The sequence below is a fragment of the Suncus etruscus genome, chromosome 14, assembly GCF_024139225.1.
Source record: "Suncus etruscus isolate mSunEtr1 chromosome 14, mSunEtr1.pri.cur, whole genome shotgun sequence".
Classification (NCBI taxonomy): Eukaryota; Metazoa; Chordata; class Mammalia; order Eulipotyphla; family Soricidae; genus Suncus; species Suncus etruscus.
The window spans coordinates 16,652,416-16,672,321 of NC_064861.1; positions in this window are offsets into that span (position 1 = coordinate 16,652,416).

Sequence of the window (19,906 nt, forward strand, 5' to 3'; positions counted from 1 at the left end):
TGCCTCTCTCTGTATTAATTTTAGCTTCCTGAAAATTCTCTCCTCAGTACAGGACTATTTTCCTCTTCTTAATGTGCATATAAATAAGCAGATCTTCCTCCACTTCTATTCATGCTCTGTCTAGTGAAGGAGATGCAAGAACAACCAAGAGGGAAGTACAATCCTAGTGTCCATCCTCTTTCTCCCAAGTCAACTGAAGTGCTCTGATAAAATCTGAGAATCACAGCTTTGTTCTGGGTTTCATCTTTTCTGAAAAACAAGATGGTGGATCCTAGAACAGAGCCCTGGCTCAGCCCAGTCATTTTTAAGACATATGAAAGACATGCTCCTGGGGCCGGGCGGTGGCGCTAAAGGTAAGGTGCCTGCCTTGCCTGCGCTAGCCTTGGACGGACCGCAGTTCGATCCCCCGGTGTCCCATATGGTCCCCCAAGCCAGGAGCAACTTCTGAGCGCATAGCCAGGAGTAACCCCTGAGTGTTACCGGGTGTGGCCCAAAAACCAAAAAAAAAAAAAAAAAAGAAAGAAAGACATGCTCCTTAAAGATAGTCAGCAGTGACCCTGTCAAAAACCAAATGCTGTTTAGGCATTAACCCTAGGCAACCACTGGCAGGAGGATAGGAGCAGAAATGAACAGAACTGCAAAGAGAACATGATGAAATGTCTCACTATAAACCTATGAGTCTCTTTCAGTCCTCAACTTGACATGAAAAGGAGAGTTCTATACTTGAGTTATTTTATGCTAAGACAGGGAGGATATGGAAGGCCCTTCTGGCAAAGCAGATCTGTGTCTCTTCTGTACCTGAAGAACTCCCCACCACATAAGGGTTGTTTGTCCTAGAGCTAGATCCTAGTCCTGCCCCCTTTGCTCTCTTACATCCTTACTTTAGTGGTCCCTGCCTGCTAGTCATAGCTTACCATCTTATGTTTGATTTTGTTCCTTCACTTTAGGAACAGCATTTTAGTTAGTTGACCAACAAATGTGACCTTTTCTCACTTCTCACTCTTGGAATCTAGAATAAAACTGTCAAGAGTATCAATGAAATTCCCATGTCTGAGTCTAGTTTTAGCTAATGACCCTCTCTTGAACCTTCACTTTTTTATCCTTTTGATGATTAACCATAACTCACCATCTAGTCGTCTCTTCCATCTTTAAACTCAGTGGTCAGGGATCATCTATGAGATGGGGCTGGGGGGTCAAAAAGTCCCAACTAGAGAGGGTAATCTAGAGCTTGTTCTTTTTCTTTAGCTTGTTCTTTTTTCTTTATGCCTCTAGCTCAGTGCTTCTCATTTATTTTCTGTCATGCCCCCCTAGGAAGAAGAAAACATTTTTCGTGCCCCCCGCACAATTGTAATAGTATATTTATTTAAAAAAAACTTTAACCTGAAATACAAAAATATATAAATAATTTGAGCTGGTTTTTTAATCAGAGGTGATGTCTGGATTAATGGCTACAATGAGCAATGCATATGCATATGCATATGTTTTGCAATGCATAGCTTTTTGAAGTGGGGTTGGAAGCAGGACACAGCAACTCTCAGCTTCAGAGACATACAGGCGAGGTCAAATGCGCCCCCTTTACGGAGCCTTGAGCCCCACCCTGGGGGAGCGTGCCCCACTATTTGAAAAGTACTGCTCTAGCTGGTCCTCCCCTAGCACAATACCCTAGATGCAGTTCAGAAAGCTAACTGCCAGTCATCTAATAGGAATTCTTTATGTTTTCTCTTTCCTTTGTTTCAAAATTGGGTTTCCATTCTCCTGTGCTTTCTCTTTTCTGCTGCTACACAGCAGCTTTGTATCAACACTGACATGTTTTTCTGTGTTGTTTCATCCTCCGTACTTGTTTTCTCTCTGTCTTCTCTGCCTTACTCCTATCTATTTTCCTCTGCCTATACATGCTCTGAAATTTCTCTACAAACAGAAGCAAAGAATTCAGTAAATCTCAAACAAAAATTTTGGTGATAATTTTTCTTCAACTCATCTTTTCTCTTTCCTGTAATTGACAGTCTATTTATAAAAAAAAAAAAATGTCTTTGATTTTGGCTATTTCTAACTTGATTTTCTTTTCTTTCCAAGTAGCCAAGCTTCCTCAAAATAATGGTCCTTTTAATTCTAACTAATCCCTCTCCACTTAATTCTCACGAAGACAGAAACTTTAGAACCTTTTATCCCAAATATATCTAAAAAGCCTAGCACATACTTGATGCTAAATTAATATTTACTCAATCAGAAATTACTCGATACTGTTACTGACCCCTTTGATATCATAATTCTTCTTATTTCTGGGTTGCTGTATACCTTATTAAATCTTCTCCTTTTCTTTCTGATTGTTATTCATCCTTATTAGACTCCAACATACTGAATATAGACATTAATTAAGATTCTTTAATTGGACAATTTTTTTTTAGATTTCTAATTATCAGTCCAAGCATTTTAAATCTCACATATAATTAGATATTTTAGTTATACCAAATTTAAGCTGAGACCTAACTCCTTTTTAACCCCAATTATCTTTCCCTACAAGAGATGTTTCTATAGAAGCACTCACTTGAAATTACACACACCTAAAGTCATATCCCTCTCCAAATCAATAGGTCTCTCTGTATTCTTTGCCATTGCTTCCAGAATCTTATTTCCCTTACCCAGTGAGCTCCTTTGTACTAGCCCTCACGGATGTACAGAGATTAACTTAGTGCAGACATATGCTCTAAAAATGTAGATATGAAATGATGCCTACCTGCCAAGGACATTGTGATCTCCTTAGGCAGACTAAACATACACACATAATTTCAGTGAAAAGCTAAAATGGCAATGATGACATTCAAGAGTATCTTGAAACCTTTGGGAGCAAATAATCCTGAGAAAATAGGCAAGGAAGAGTTTTCTTAAGGAGAAATCTCTGATCTGAGTCTTGAAAGACTACTTGTTAGGGAAGTATGGTGTCTAGGAAGAATGAATAAACTGCCCTGGAAAATGATGAGGATATCCAGGAGTACAATGGAGACAAACAGAAATGCTGCCTGAGAAGCCAGAGTTTGAAATCATATAAACCCATTTCTGTTCTTTCTGTGCCTCTCTTTCTACCCTGTGTTCTCAGGAGCCCTTTGGATGGAAAACCTGTAGCATCTTCCATCCTTACACCTCTCTACATCTCCAATCCAAAGCTCACCATGGATAAGCTGCAAGATAAAGGCAAGAGCTAATGTTTATTGAGTACAAATTAATTTCAAAAGGCCTTTCAGTGCTCTTCCTTCAGCTTAATTCTCAGGACAACCTTGTGAAATATGAAATATTCTCCTGACTTTATAAATGAATCAAGTGAAGTCCAAAGAAATTTAGAAACTTGCCTAACTAATAGCTACCTGACATAAATGTTTGAACTCAAGGTCTTGAGAAGTCTACACTTTTACTGTTTTGTATTAACTCTCTTTTGGCTTAAATATATTTTACTTTCATGCTTTGGTATTCATCATATAATATGAATATGTGTTAATACCCAAGAGATATTCCTTGCATCACATAACACATAATTTCCAAACTGAAAATATTAGTTCCTAAGAAGGATGGATCTATAGATAATAAAAGCCAATGTCCCTATATAAAAATTACCAAGATTATAAAATAACTATAAACTGCATAGAAATACTGGCAGGCTTGCTTTCATATCTTCCATGATCACAGCACAGTATTTTTCATAGTGGCTTGTGATGCCTGTAAAAGGTGATTGGATTTTTCTTTTTTTTTTGTTTTTGTTTTTGGGTCACACCCGGCATTGCTCAGGGGTTACTCCTGGCTGTCTGCTCAGAAATAGCTCCTGGCAGGCACTGGGGACCATATGGGACACGGGGATTCGAACCAACCACCTTTGGTCCTGGATCAGCCATTTGCAAGGCAAACGCCACTGTGCTATCTCTCCGGGCCCAGGTGATTGGATTTTAAAGGAATTGCAAACTGACAAATTGTGAGAAATCTTCTTTATTTCAAACTTGTGAAACATGCATCTAAAAGTTCCTACTTCAATGGATTCATCAAGTATCTTCACATAATGTCTCCCTGTTCATAAAATACAAGTGGCAATAGCTAGTATAAAGGATTACAGTTGCAGAAACATTTTAAAATTAGATTTGACTGGAGCATCAGGTACTATATGAGATAAGGAATAAAAACATATATATACATATATATAAGGAATAAAATATATATTTTAAATATTTAAAATATTTAAAATAAAATATATATAAGGAATAAAAACATATATATATACATATATATATATATATATATATATATATATATATATATATATATATATATATATATATATATATAGCCTAAGAGATAAGGACAGAAAAAGTACCTTGTGCCTTGTGTGGTGTGGGGAGAAGATTGGGCTACAACTTACGAAATAGTAATGAATGTTATTTTCTTTACATCAAGTCAGGGCAGAGCAGAACAATAGACTAGGATTGTTTATGCTCTTACATCAAGGCCAGTGGTTTTTCCACTATAAATCCTTTATCAGTCTGGAGACTGAGAACTGGAAGTAATAACAGAAAGAGTTCAACCTTCCTTCTTCTCTTTCTTTAAAAAATAAATTAAAATATAAAATAAAGGCCAGAGAAATAGCTCAATGGGCTGAGTGATCACTTTGCAGGCATGGAACTTCAGTTTGACCCCACTATCACCACAGGGATTTCTGAGCATAGAGACAGGCACTACTAAATATAGCCCCTAACAAATATATAATGCATATACATAATATATTAACATATAAAACATTTACACTATATATGGATATGTATATTATGAATATTAATAGTTCAAAAAATAAAATGACCTTCTCGTGCTTGACTAATTACAGAAACAACTTTCTCGGTTCCCTGACTCTCATGTCAGGGTTTTTTCCCCTCTGAAATTAGTTAAACTATATTCGGGTTTCCCTTTGGCATATTTGATGGTATGAAAATTAATTGCTTATTGTCAACATCCTTTTTTATCTCAGAAACTTCCATTTATAATTGTTTTGTTTGGAGGTTCTCAAGTGCTAATCCCAGCTCTGTGATATCACTCCTCACAGTGTTCATGGGACCATACGGTGCCTCCAAATGCAAAGCATGTGCTCAGAATGGACAGGAAGGAGGTGCTCTAATGACGTAAGGGTGACAAGGTCAGAGATTGATCCAGGTGAAGAATATTTACCACTGACATTATAAATGTCGATCAGCACACAGTAACAATGGAAACAAGACTATAATTTTGGTTGATTGAAATGACGATTTTAAACTGATAACTATCACATTTCCATCTTGTTTGTACCTGAAGTGGCAACTCACAACAGTGTCAGTAGCGAGACACTTCTGTGACTATACTCTCCAAAGTTCACAAAGGAAACTACTGTATGGTAAGAGATAGGGTAAACTTGATAGAGAATATGCACATATGATTTTCAATAATGTTCATCTGAAAGCTCCTTAGTATTACAATGAATCGTTGCCTCAATTTTTAAAAATAAACACAAGGGAAAATTAAGCAAATAGGTTCAAGCAAATGACAATTCCTAAGGGAAAATTTTCTGGTGTCCCAGTGAGATCTTCCAAGGCTTGGGCTACTGTGGTTATGTAACATTTTAAAAAATTAACTGATGAAGTATGTTAATTTGTTATATATGTATATAAAATCACCTAAAGTAAAACATCGCAATAAAGATAATATGGTAATTTTTAAGTGCTGTGATTTTTTTCCTCCAATGTCATACTGCAGAGCACATTTGTGAACTTGTCACATGCAACATTATATCTTTGTCTTCAACATCACCGTAATCAATGTTTGAAGAGCCCATCATATTTATTTCCTTTTCTATACGTGGCATATTCTATTATCTTTGAATCTCTGTGAAATGCTACCTTCAAAATTTTTATGCAAAACAGAATTAATCATAGTCATCCACATGAACTTTGGATTCAATTTTAATTTCTAGTTTGTTCTATCTGTTATTGACTATTTTATTCCGGAAATTTTGACTGCATTTTAAATTTTTTAAATGAGGTTTGTCAAGCTTATTATAGTCCTTACCCAACCCTGAAATTGAGAGTTTAAACTGCAAGAAATAATCACTAAATCTGTGAATGTTCATAAACGTAGATAAATGTGGCTCTGAATTGCCTCCTTTGGAAACGATCTGTAAACAGCCTCAGCTCATCTTTGGGCACATATGGGAGATAAATTGGTTCCAAGTGGAGCACTAATAAGTTGTCTGGGGGGGCCAGATAGATAGCATGGAGGTAAGGCATTTACCTTGCATGCAGAAGGACAGTGGTTCGAATCCCAGCATCCCATATGGTCCCCCGAACCTGCCAGGAGTAATTTCTTAGCATAGAGCCACGAGTCACCCCTGAGTGCTGCCCGGTATGACCCAAAAAAACAGAAACAAAAAAATAAGTTGTCTGGGGACCAGAGCTATGCAGATACTGACAACAAGGGTCAGAGTAGTATTTGAGATGACTACAGTGTGGTCTATCTGTGCTCTTTTTTTTTTATTCACCTTTTATTTCTATTTTAGTTTGGGGGCCAGGGTTACTCTTGGTGGGTTTGGGGGCATTTGATTTGCTGGGAATTGAGCCTGGGTCAGGTTCATGCAAGGCAAGTTCCTAACCTTCTGTAGAAGGTTTTCTGGTCCTCCATCTGTGATCTTGACCATACAGTGGGGGATATTCAGAATAAAATCCAAGCCCTTGCAAGATGGTTTGCATTGATAACGAACCTTCAAACACCAATAAAATCACTAACCAGTACACTACAGGAACCTACTATCCTCCCATTCATTGAACGCCACTGCAACTGTGCTTCAGATGCCAGAACTACCAGGTTATGTCTCAACCTAGGGCCAGTGGATCTGTAAAATGCATGTAGTCTCTTCTTTAACATTAATGTTTGGTTCAAAACTATAGTAATGACTTGAGCTCATCTTTTTTTTGTTGTTTTTTTGTTTTTGATTTTGGGTCACATCCGGCAGTGCTCAGAGGTTACTCCTGGCTCTTTGCTCAGAAATCTTCCCTGGCAGGCACAGGGGACCATATGGGATGCTGGGATTCGAACCACCGTCCTTCTGTCCTTCTGCATGAAAGGCAAACGCCTTACCTCCATGCTATCTCTCTGGCCCCACCTTGAGATAATCTTATTAGACATCTAGGTACAAAGCCAGAAGCTCCCATTCTCTGAACTTACTTGCTCCATGTAAGTTCCTTCTCATTGGTAACTCTTTTCTTTGGTTTTCAGATCGTCGTTTTCTGGTACATTCTATTCAGGGAAAATACTGCATACACTTTAATAATCCTAATCACAACAAAAAGTCTGCTGTTGATTTCTTACTCTTTAAAAGTTTATTGAAAGGATCTGAAAGAACAGAGCTCTACTTTTCAGACCACTTCTCTACCCAGAGATTTTTATTTATCTACACACATATGTGTGTGAGTATATATATATATATATATATATATATATATATATATATATGTATATATATATGAAGTCTTACCAAAGATGACCACAAACAACAAAACTTGAGAAAAATTTTCCCTTTTGAAACAACTTAGCTAGTTGTCCAAATCATAATTTTAGGATATCTTTCTTTCAATTCTCACAGACTTATTTGTAAAAACACTATATAAAGTGGGTATTCTGATCATTCATTGGATCCTACATTCTATGGACCTCAGTTCTCACAAAAAAATTTTTTTGTGGTTTTTGGGTCACACCCAGCAGTTCTCAGGGGTTATTCCTGGCTCCAAGCTCAGAAATTGCTCCTGGCAGGCACGGGGGACCATATGGGACCCCGGAATTCGAACTGATGACCTCCTGCATGAAAGGCAAATAGCTTACCTCTATGCTATCTCTCCAGGCCCAGTTCTCACAAAATTTAATCTAACCTTTTCTCTGGCTAATCTCACATCAACAAAGGTATTTCCAGTGTTCACCTTTGAGCCAACCAAAAGGAGGAGATCACTGAAAATTTTCTCACTACACACATATATAGGTGTATATACACCTATCTATTCATATATGTGTGTGTATAAAATTATACCATCATCTATACACATATTGTGAAAGGTATAATTGGCCTTGTGGTAAACCAATCCCAGCTAGTATAGTATTATTTGTGTAGAAAATGACATGACCATGTCATTTTAATTTCATTTATGTTTTTAAATGGAAATAATGAAGAATAGTCAAGAGCAAACAAAACAATTAAACAATCCCATAAATAAAAATAAAGATGCCCCAGAATCACTGACAAATTATTTGCCAAAAATTAATGATTTTTCCCAGGGAAAAGACTGAAGTGGGAGCTGAGGTGAGATCCTTGTGTGTTCAATACGTACAAATATGTGTACTGGACATTAATATATTTATTGCATTGTTTATAATAGCACACATATTATATCAACAAAAATTAGTTATTATTCTAAAAGAATTAATTAAACTTAGGGCCAGAGCAGTCGCACAGTGTTGGGGCATTTGCCTTGCACAAGGCTGATCTAGGATGGACCATGGTTCAATACCTGGTGTTCCATATGGTTCCCCAAGCCAGGAGCAATTTCTGAGCACATAGCCAGGAGTAACTGCTGAGCATCACCAGGTGTGGCCCCCAAACAAATACAAACAAACAAAAAAGCACATAGCTAATCACTGACATTAAGAAAAATTATCATGGGATTTGGAGATTTTAATATTGAGGGAGAGTCATCATCATTTCCAAATTTCCTATATTTATTTTGTCCCTATCTGTTCACCAGCTGTACTGCTGTTATCTACTGAAGAAATTTACCCTTGAGATGCTCTTTTTTCAATTCACGAGATAATTTGCCCCATAAAATCATCATACTCAATGACTATTGTTTTTCTCTATTGCTACTTCCTCAGTCTTCTCAATTAATCATTCCCAATGACTGTCATTCCACTGAGTTTACAGGTTCTTGGAGCACCCATAGTGCTCTGAATAAGAAACCTTTCACTTACCATAAGGCCCTAATCTAGATGCCCATCTCTGTCTCAGTCCAAGTACAACATATGCATGTAATGGGCAGCCTGAGCACGTGCTATTTTTCTCACAATAGAGAGCTATAGAAACTGCCCAAGAAATAGTCATTTGTCAAAATGGAAGTGATTGTTTTTAATTACATGGACTCTCATGGTAGGTGACAACATCCCAACTCCCACCATAATTCAAAAGACTCCGTGGCAGATGTTGACTTCCACTCTGCCAATTAATTGGGTATTCTATAGAAGTCTTGGAACATTGGTTGGGAATGCCAGCTGCAAGGGGGCATTCCAATTTTGCAAGGATGATCAGAGTTAAGTGATTCTGGTGGGGCCAGGTGCTATCAGGGGCAGGTGGGCAGTGGCAATCTACCCACCTCTCCTGAGAAGTTGGCTGTGTTCTCAGATATCTAATCTTTCTTCAGTCAACAATTCTCCAAGTCTGATTTGTCCTATAAGCTACTGATATGTTTCCAATCAAAATCTTTTTTCTCAAAGCTGTAATTTGTTCTCAGTTGTTTGCCACTTAGAATCCCTAAATCTCCCTTCCACTACCTTTTTATAATTTTCTCTCTTGATGAAAACTGAAGATTATCATTACTTCTCCTTGAGCCTTTATTAAAGAGAGAAGTTAATTCCAGTTATATCTCGCTCCCATACCACCTAGCTGGGAAAACATATTTTCATCACTGTGAACAGAAACTATAGTGATTACATGGTTGGTTCATTCTCCTTGGGGTCCCTTAATATCTTTATGAAATACATGTAAATAACAAAAGTCAACCTATCATTTTTAAATTGCCTTGTTTTGCTGGAACACACACAATTTACAAACATTACTGTAGAAATAACTTCTTAAAATTATTTCATATTACATATGGCATATGCTGTCTTGTTTATATTAAGAACATCTACTCTTGATATAAAATTCTCAGCTGGAAAGTAAAAGAATTTGGTGTCACAGAGGCCAAAGCCCCCTGTGTATTAAGCCTTCATTTCTTGGTTGATTTTATAAGTTGATTTATCTAGGAGTGGACCAAATGAAATAGATCTGAGATGCAAGGGAATTTCATCTCATCTTTTTTTTTTCATCTCTTTGCTTCATATGTCAGAGGTATAAAGAGTAGTTATTTTGCTTATGTTGACTGTGTATAGTGTACACACACCTCTGCAGTTCAGGGAAAGTTTCGACCATACAAATCCTCCAACTGCACCTAGGAGGAAAAGTCTGCAAATATTTCCCATGTCCCTTGCAACAAGAATCTGGTAGGTAACTGAGGATCTTTCTGGTCAATATCTCAGGTTAAAAAAAGGGGAAGAACTGGGTAAAATACCTTCCTCCAAGAAAAATATGTGGTAATAAACTAGTCTATTCTTAGATGATCTAAAAGAATCAAAGGTCAGTCTTGGGTTTAGCTAGGCTGTCATGTCTGTATCCATCAATGGTGGTGCATAAATTATGCAATGTGCCTGGCTAATTTAGTCCCCAAGCCTGCCAGCAAATTTTGAGCAAAACACAAATAAATGTATATTCTACTGAAACTCACTCACTCACTCACTCACTCACTCACTCACTCACTCACTCACTCACTCACTCACTCACAAGTCTTTTTGACTATCCCAAATCCTGAATGATAGACAGTAAGAAACTGGTTATAAAAGAACTTGCTTTTATTAACTTTCTATAAGAACAAAGAAAACTACCATCATATGAAATATACTTTTTCAAATCAAACTGTGAAAAATCCTGTAATAAATGTCATCCTACATAAAATGCCTCCAAAGCCTTAAATAATTATTGTTGTGATAGATAACCCTTTCCTTCTACAAGATTTAAACGACAAAATACTCATTAAATGCTGTTCACATTGACCTTCAAGATTGGGAACTAGTTCCATTGTTCAAAGTGAATTGAATCATTCAAACAAGATTACATAATCTATTGTGTTAGTGGCCACTGTTTAATAAATCTTATTCAGTGTCTTTATACTACATTGTCTTTGTAAGAGGTAATATTTTATAAAAGTTAATTTTCTATTTTTTATTCATTAAATTGTACATTATACAAAATTTATTTACTGTTAACTTAAAAAACAACTATTTATTATTGTTTTGTAACTGTTTTTGCATACTACCAAAGAACTAATATCCACTTTGTTATTTTTTTTCAGATCTTAGTTTCATGAGTTACAAAAATATTTGAAGATTAATGTGGTAACAAAACTAATTACAATTTTGTATGGAGAAAATGGAATCTAAAGAACATTTACTTTTCTCTGCATAGCTCATGTTTTGAAATCAAGACAAAGTGATTATATTCCTGAAGCAATTTGTTTTAGTATAAAAGGGATATGGATGAATAGCAATAAATCTAAAAATAATTTCATATAAATAACAATGATTTTGGGTGGAGGCAACAGCACAATGGGTAGGGCATTTGACAGGGCCAATATGGGTTCAATCTTCTGCATCCCATATGAGTCCCATGAGTCTGCTAGGAGTAATATCTGAGTGCAGAGTCAGGAGTAACCACTGAGTACTTAAGGGTGTGACTTTCCCACACAAATAATTATTAAACAATATTTGTTGAAGTTTTGTGGAGTATTTTGGGATCTTGGTGGAAATGGCACAGGACTTACTCCAGTCTCTGTACTCAGTGGGAACTATATATGATGCCAGAAGTTGAACAAGTGTTGGCCATGTGCAAGGAATCTTAGAATATACTTTGAATCTTTATCCATCTGTCAAATTCCACTGCCATTCTTTCAATTTATACACACACTAGTTGATTCAGTTTAATAAGAGAATCTTCTTTATAGGACTAAAAGCAAAACAGAATTACTAAGAGATATATGTAGCTCACAGAATTGTTGAAGAGTAAGAAACTAGTTCAAATGAATCTTTTTGGCTACAACAAAGTTGGGTCTCTATAGTAGGTTTTATGTTGACTCTGCATCCACTGTATGGATCAGGGTTAAGTCTTCAAAGGGGGCTAGGGCTGTGCTATCTAAAGTTCAGTTGTTCAAATGCCAAAGTTCTGTCATTATGCCACTTTTCTACTTCAGCAAAGTGGTCTCTATGATTGGCTTCTCTCTCATGAAACCCAGTTACCTTTTATTTTTGTATGACTTCATCTGCACAAAGGGTGGACCTGAATTTATATACAATAGTCTAGTTGCAGAGGATTCTGGGAACTGATTGTTTCCATTCCAAAGTCTATCCTGTTACCTAAACATATGCAGGAAAATTGAAGTGAGAGTTGATCAAGTCTGATGTAGAGGATTAGCTAGCCCAAAAATGTCTTAAATTTTCAAGGAATTCAGAATGCTCTTTAAAATATAAGCCAAATATTACTTCCTAACAGAAAGGTGCTTTGTTGTTTGTCTTTTTTTTTTTTTTTGGAATTTTATAGGTATGTCTCATTAGAACTCTTCAACACAGTTCACAGCCTTTTTATGATGCATCCCACCCAGTCCCAAACTAAGTCTGCAGCCTTATCTCTTTTCTCATGTAAACACTTACCCCAAAGTCATTCCATGATTTAATACCTCTCCATTTTGTATCCTTTTTCTATTAAACCCTACTAGCTTTTGTTGTTGTCACTGTTTATTTATTTATTAATTAATTGATTGTTTTTGGGCCATGCCCGGTGATGCTCAGAGGTTACTCTTGGCTCTGTGCTCAGAAATAGCTCCTGGCAAGCCTGGGGAACCATATGAGATGCCATGAATCAAACTGGGTGCATCCTGGGAAAGTCACATGCAGTACAAATGCCCTACCACTGTGCTATCTCAATGGCCTCCTAATTCTCTTCTTTTATATTATCATTTATTCCCAAAGATTCCCAGACCTTGGTATCTTACTAAAAGTCTTTACCTGTTGTGTATATAAACATTTTATGGGATTATTATGTTACTGACCCTACCCTGATCGGTGATTGTGCCCTACCCTTGGGTGTGACCTGGCATTCTGCCCCCCACCCTGATTCTGCTTTGACCATTGGGTGGTATCTGATCCCACCATTGGGTGGTACCTGATTCTGGGGGATAAAAACAAGGGTCTGTGGAAGATGAGGGGCTTTTGGCTGGGACTGATGCTAAGTCTTTGGACTTCAGTCTTGTCCACCGAATAAAGCTAATATTTCTGCAAGCCTGCCTGTCTGCAAGCTGTTTACCTGCCGCTTCACCACAGAACTGCAGGCTGAACAGGGTGGCAGACGCGAGCTCCAAGCTGGAGGGGAAAGACCTCATCCTCCATCCCTCCATCTGTCAACCTCTTCTGGGGCTGACTTGCAACATGTAAACACCCAGACCCTGGTATCTTACTAGAAGTCTTTACCCTATGCATATTAATTTGTAGCACTTATTTTAATGAACTATTACTGTTCTTTTTTTTACTTTTAATTCTTCCTCATTATACTAAAACTAAGAAAAAATTTCCGATACCACAAAAACTCCAGCACTTCCCCAATGCCAACATCTGAAATTTTAAATAATAAATACAGAGTAAATAAAGGTTGTTATGTAATAATATCATTGTGTGCATAGTAGTTTCCAAGTGTTTAGAGATAGAGTTAGAGACAACAGTATTTTCATAATAAACAGATGATAGCAGCCTGTGAGATCTCATTTATAGAAAAAGGAAATGGGAAAGTTATTTTCTCTAGTTGACAGTAAATAAAATAGGACCATGACACAGAGTGTTTTAGTCCCACCTACTCTCAAGAATGATCTTGGAACAATGACATAGCCAAGCATCCCAAGGTCTTAACATATACCAGTACAGAATTAAAATATTTGGTTTTATAAAGGATGAGTTAATGCTTGCTCCTTTCAGCGAAGTTGTTATTGTTATGGCTAATCTTGGAGTTTCTCGGTGGGCCACAAGGACTATCCTTGCAGTGCTGGGGAAGGTAGATGAGGGCATGTAGGTGCATGTTATAGCACATGATCATGTCACGGAGCTCTTAAATCATGTATTTCCAAGAACAATGTTCTAAGAGAATTTTCCAGAAATCTTTTTAAAACTAGCTTCAATTTTTCCAACAAACCTTAGTGAAATTTAAGGTGAACAAAATAAAACTATTAAAGAATCAAATGAGATAATTCATGCAAAAGGCATCATGGTTAAATATGTCTCTTGGCATAGTAATTTAAAATTAATTATCCAACTTATAAAATAAGACATAAATTGTTATGCCAAGAGACAGCTTATATTTTATATTTTATAAGATTTAATATATTATTAGTACGCAAGAGAGAATTATTGAGAAAAAATTAGAGACTATGCCTCAGTATTTCTTTCAGGAACATCAACTTTGCAGGTCTCCAGAGGAAATGAAAAAATAATTTACACTATTTTTATATATTTTTACTTAACTTTAATAGGATGTCTTGCTATAAATTGTGATCTGAGGGAAATTTATAGGTTATTTAGTATCAACATCACCTACCTAACTCAGTAACTTTATTCTTAATAAAAAAAATCTTGTGAAATATCAACAAATCTGTAAAATTTGAACTTAATTCCCCAATAATGCAACTTATCAAAATTTACTCAGAACAAAATTAAAAACACATGAATAGACACAGAGCCATTAAGTATATATAATCAACACTTTAAGATATTTGCATAAAACAAAATAAACTAAGATCAGAAGATTTATAAATAGAGCACAGTTAATTCTGGTTATATGCAAATTCCTGGTTTCTGTCAGATTAGTACAAAATTTATACTAAAGCAAAATAAGGGAAAAGAGAGAAATAAAAACTCAATAAGCTCTGGAACATAAATATTCTAAACCAAATATCCTAAAACAAAAAATCCTTAACAAAGTAATGCCATATTTAATTGATAATTTATGAAATAATCAAGACAAAAAAATCTTTATATTATTGGTAATAAGCATGTCATTACCAAAATAAATAAGTTACTTAATTCTCTTTATAGACATACAAAGTATTCAGTAATATTCTGTGTTTATTTCTGATATTCCTATTAGCCTTTAAAGTTCAGATGAAAAAAATTTTTACATGTTAAGTTATTTCACAAAACCTAGACAAGGGCTAAAGAGATTCTAAAGAGGTTAAGGTACTTGCATTGCATGCAACTGACCCCTCTTAGATCCTTGGAATGGCATATGGTCCCCTGAGCACCACCAGGAGCACTGTTGGGCTAGCCTCTAAATTAAAAAAACCAATCAGGGGCCTGAGCGATAGCGCGGCAGTAGGGCTTTTGCCTTGCATGTGGCTGATCCAGGACACACCTTGGTTCAATCCTCGGTGTCCCATATGGTCTCCCATGTCAGGAGCAATTTCTGAGCACATAGCCAGGAGCGACCCCCCCCCCCAAAAAAAGAAAAAACAAAAAGGGAAACCAATCAAAAAGTCCTATGACAAACTTCACACTGAATTACAAATTAGAATTAAGAGGAACAGCATCATTTCTTCCATCAAATATTATTATAGCAGTCCTAGCCAGCAAAATCTCTTAAGAAAAAAGTATAAAATAAATTAAAATTGGAAGAGAGTGAAATAAAATGTACTACATATAAAGACCTGGGTATGGACATCGGAAATTTATATAAGCATTGTCAATTGAAGAAAATTAAGGAATAAGATATGTAGATAAAAATAAAGATGGAATAGCCTTTAGAGATGTGATTAACTTAGCCATCTGGAGTGTTTACATGTCGTTAGCTATTAGAATAAATAGAAAATTTTACCAATAAAACCACTTTAAAGATTCTAACTGCTAAGAACTGGTTCTCAGTACAAAGTTAACCATAGGGCATGGGTATTGGGTGGGGCAGGGAAACCCTGGGCCAATGGTGGAGGGAAGTCCACACTGGTGGAGGGTGGGTATAGAAAGATGTTATGCATAAAATCCTAGCATTGGCATTATTGTAAAACATGATATCAAAAATAATTTTAATAAAAAATAAAGATTCCAACAGATTTTATATCAGTAGTAAAGAGGACATGTGATTTACAAAAAAAATTATAACAGGAATATGCAGTTTATCATAAAATATACAAGAATTTGTAAATATTGAAAGACATCAAAGAAGCTGACATAAATGCAAAGATATGCAATATCCATTACTAGGATACAGTATTGTAAAAATGTTTTATTTTATCAAATAGAACTGAGCAAAATTTTAATTAAAATTGCCCAAGTATTTTTCATGCAATAAATTGATTAAAGAAATTTTGATGGCCTGGAGAGAGAGCACAGAGGTGTTTGCCTTGCAAGCAGCAGATCCAGGACCAAAGGTGGTTGGTTCGAATCCCGGTGTCCCATAGGGTCCCCCGTGCCTGCCAGGAGCTATTTCTGAGCACACAGCCAGGAGTAACCCCTGAGCACCGCTGGGTGTGACCCAAAAACCAAAACCAAAAACCAAAAAAAAAGAAAGAAATTTTGCTAGCACTCACTGACATTTGTAAAATCTCATAATTAAACAAGTTACTCCTAGAGAAGTAGCCTAAGTTATAGGTGTTAAGCAATTTATTCTCAGATACCAAAACTTATTTTAAATAGATAGTAGATAAGATAACAAGATGGGGAGCCAGTGCGGTGGCGCAGTAGTAGGGCTTTTGCCTTGCACATGGCTGACATAGGACAGACCCTGGTTAGATACCCCAGTGTCCCATGTGGTCCCTCAAGCCAGTAGTAATTTCTGAGTATAAAAGCCAGGAGTACCCCCTGAGTGTCACCGGGTGTGCCCCCCAAAAAAGTTAATTAGCTGAGCTTGAAGAATAAAGGGAAAAATGAATCAAAATTAGAAAAGTAGTTTACGAAAAAATGTCCTACATTCATGAAAACTGGAGCTGCCAACTAAACTTGGCACTATGATTCATTAGTAGGGGATAAATATGTGGATAAAAAGGGATAAAAAGAGTGGAACAATTGGTTACCTATGTGGAAAGACCAATCCCTTATACATCAAATACAATAATACTAAACACAATTTATTTTTGTTTTGGGGCTACACTTGGCAGTCCTCAGGGGTTACTCATGGCAGTCTTGGGGACCATGTGTGATGCTGGGAATGGAATCTGGGTCAACCATAGGCAAGATAAATGCCCTCCTTGACGTACAATTGCTCTAGCCCCAAAACAAAATTAAAAAAAAAGAAAAAGAAGCTTAAAGCTTTCAGAAGAAAGTAGAAATGGAACATATATAGAAAATGTCCCAAGATATATATATGGCTTTGCTTCAGGACCTCTTATTTCCTCTGCCATCATCCTTACATACATTTCACTGACCTCTTCAGCTTTCCTTCTCTATACAATACCATCTTAATGGTATTGCATTTTGACGATATGGCACGACTAGTGTCAAGTAGCCCTGCTGTGGTTCTTTGGGAATGTCTTACTCTTTTTGTGTTACAGAAATTTAATCAAGAACTAGACGTAGACTAGAGCAGGGGTCTCAAACTCAAAATACCTGGGGACCGCAGGAGGCAAAGTCGAGGTGAGGCAGGGCCGCATAAGGGATTTCGCTTACTGAATATTCGCAATAAAAAATCGCATTAGTAAGAAAAAAATTGCAAAAAATCGCGATTTATTTATTTATTGTGACCAAAGTGAATTATGAATCTTTCACAGTAATATTTAAGGTATATAGTGACAATGAATCAGGCCACTTCCACCACCAGTGTTGTCCTCCCTCCACCCCTGTTCCCAGCATGCATCCCATATCTCCCTCATTTGCCCTCCGAACTACTAGTGTAACTGCTCCCCTCTGTGTATAGCTCATTGCAGACTGGATATTGATTCTGGTGTCGTTGACTCTAAAATCTAAACCCTCTGGTTCTGACCACTAGCAAGATAGATTTTCACCAGAAGTCGCTCTGCAAAATAATCAAACACACATTTAAAGAAAGAAAAGACTAAAAATTCCCATATTACCCTAACTCTAGCCTGCAGAGTACCGTGCAAGCAATCATACGCAGAAGCTCCGGGAACAAAAGCCCAGCCTCCTCTTCCATTCTTGCCTTTCATCTATGGAAAAATGTCACACCTAGAAGGTCAAACCATCTGGTTTCACTATCAATTGGAGGTGCTGCATTCATAAAATAACATCCAATGAGAAACCATGTGGGAGCTGATTGATATAAAGACAAATCCCGTAATCCCACAGTTGATTTTGGGTTTGGTGTTTGAGTCTGATCATTTTTTGATTCTACTCCATACTCATACAACTGTTTGGTCCTACTATCCGTTTTATTCCCTCCCATCCACCCCCCCCCCCAATTCATGAGGCAGAACAAGATGATTCAAGTTATGTGGTTCTGTTGGGGAAAAGAAACTGGGAGGATTACGTCTAGAGGTTATAAATATCAATGTAAAAGAAGAAAAGGAAAAAAGAAGAAAAAAAAAAGCCAACAACTACAAAAAAACACCCAGCTACTAAAAACGACCATCATCATATAATAACCATGAGAATGAAAGAAAATAAAAAATAATTTTAAAAAGAAGAAAAAAGAAATAGAAAAGAGAAGAAAAAGAAACAAATAAAAAGAACAAAAAGGACAAAAAAAACGAAGAAAGGAGGGCTGATGTGGCAAGGTTTTGTGCCCTTTTTTTTTTTTTTTTTTTTTTGGGGTATAGTCACAGTAGTATTGAGGAAGTTAGAAAGGGAATTCCCTTGGCCTAAGAGATACAGGGTTTCTCTGCCCTTGAAGCATAGCCATGGGAACAATTACAGGCTCCACACACTCTCATTTTCACACCCAATGTATTTTTATGGTGCCAGGAAACTTTCCATTCAGTTGTGGATGATAAAATCAGGCCTCTGTAGCTAGAGATCTTGGTATTTTCACAGGTCATAGGATGGAGGCTAAGATAGTCTTTCTTTATGCTTCTAGAAGTTCTGTTCCTCATCACTGTTCTTGTAATTAGTCTTCTGTAATTAGTGGTCTTGGTTTTTACTCAGATCCTAGCACAAAGCCTAGGATGGAGTCTTTCATTATGGTTCCAGAAGTTCTTGCTCAGTCACAGTTGTCATAGTCAGACCTCTGGAATTAGAGATCTTGGTTTTTGTATAAATCCTAAGCCAAAGCCTAGGCTAGGATCTTTCCTGTTGGTCCCATGATAAGTTCTGCCCAGTCATGGTTATCAAAGTCAGTCTTCTGTAGTTAGCGATCTTGGTTTTTGCACAGAGCAAAGGACAACATATCTTCATCTTACCTTTAGGTAAGATGAGATAGGGCAACCCGCTTTTAGATCAAATTGTTGCCGTTTCCTCGTTGTCAGGATGTCATATCAAAATTGGTGCAAGTTGGTGCTAAAGCAGTATTAGGAATTTCCCAGAGGGGTGTTTGGTTCCTGGTGTTGTTGCAGGGAACTGTGTAGGTTCTACGTCTGGGATCTGGGGTTCTGGGTTGGACTGTCCTTGTCCAATAACATGGAATCTAAGTTGGGTCCACATGATACACGTTCAAGGTGGGAGGTGCCCCTGTATTATAAATGTATGGGTTCTTATCCCTAGTAGATAAGAGCTTGTTTCTGTGCATAAGATTTTCCCCTTTTTTAGAGTGCCTATGCAAAAGGGAATGGGGAAACTTGACTGAGCAGGGGAAGCTACTCGGAAGGGAGGTTAAAGTGCTATCTCTGTTCTCCTCTTCTACCTGCAGCCACTAAAATGCCCTCAGCCAAATTACTGAGGGTAAGGATGGTAAGTCACAAGAACTAAACCATTATCCAAGCCAACTATGAGCAGTTTAAGAAACAAATTGTGTGTGCTTCAGGGGCAGGGATAACATGATGGCAAATCCCAGAATGGTTCTGTGTGCAAGGAAGAGAACAGCTTCTATCTGTGGATGATGTAATGGACATGATTAGGTAGCAAGGAAACACAGAACTATCTT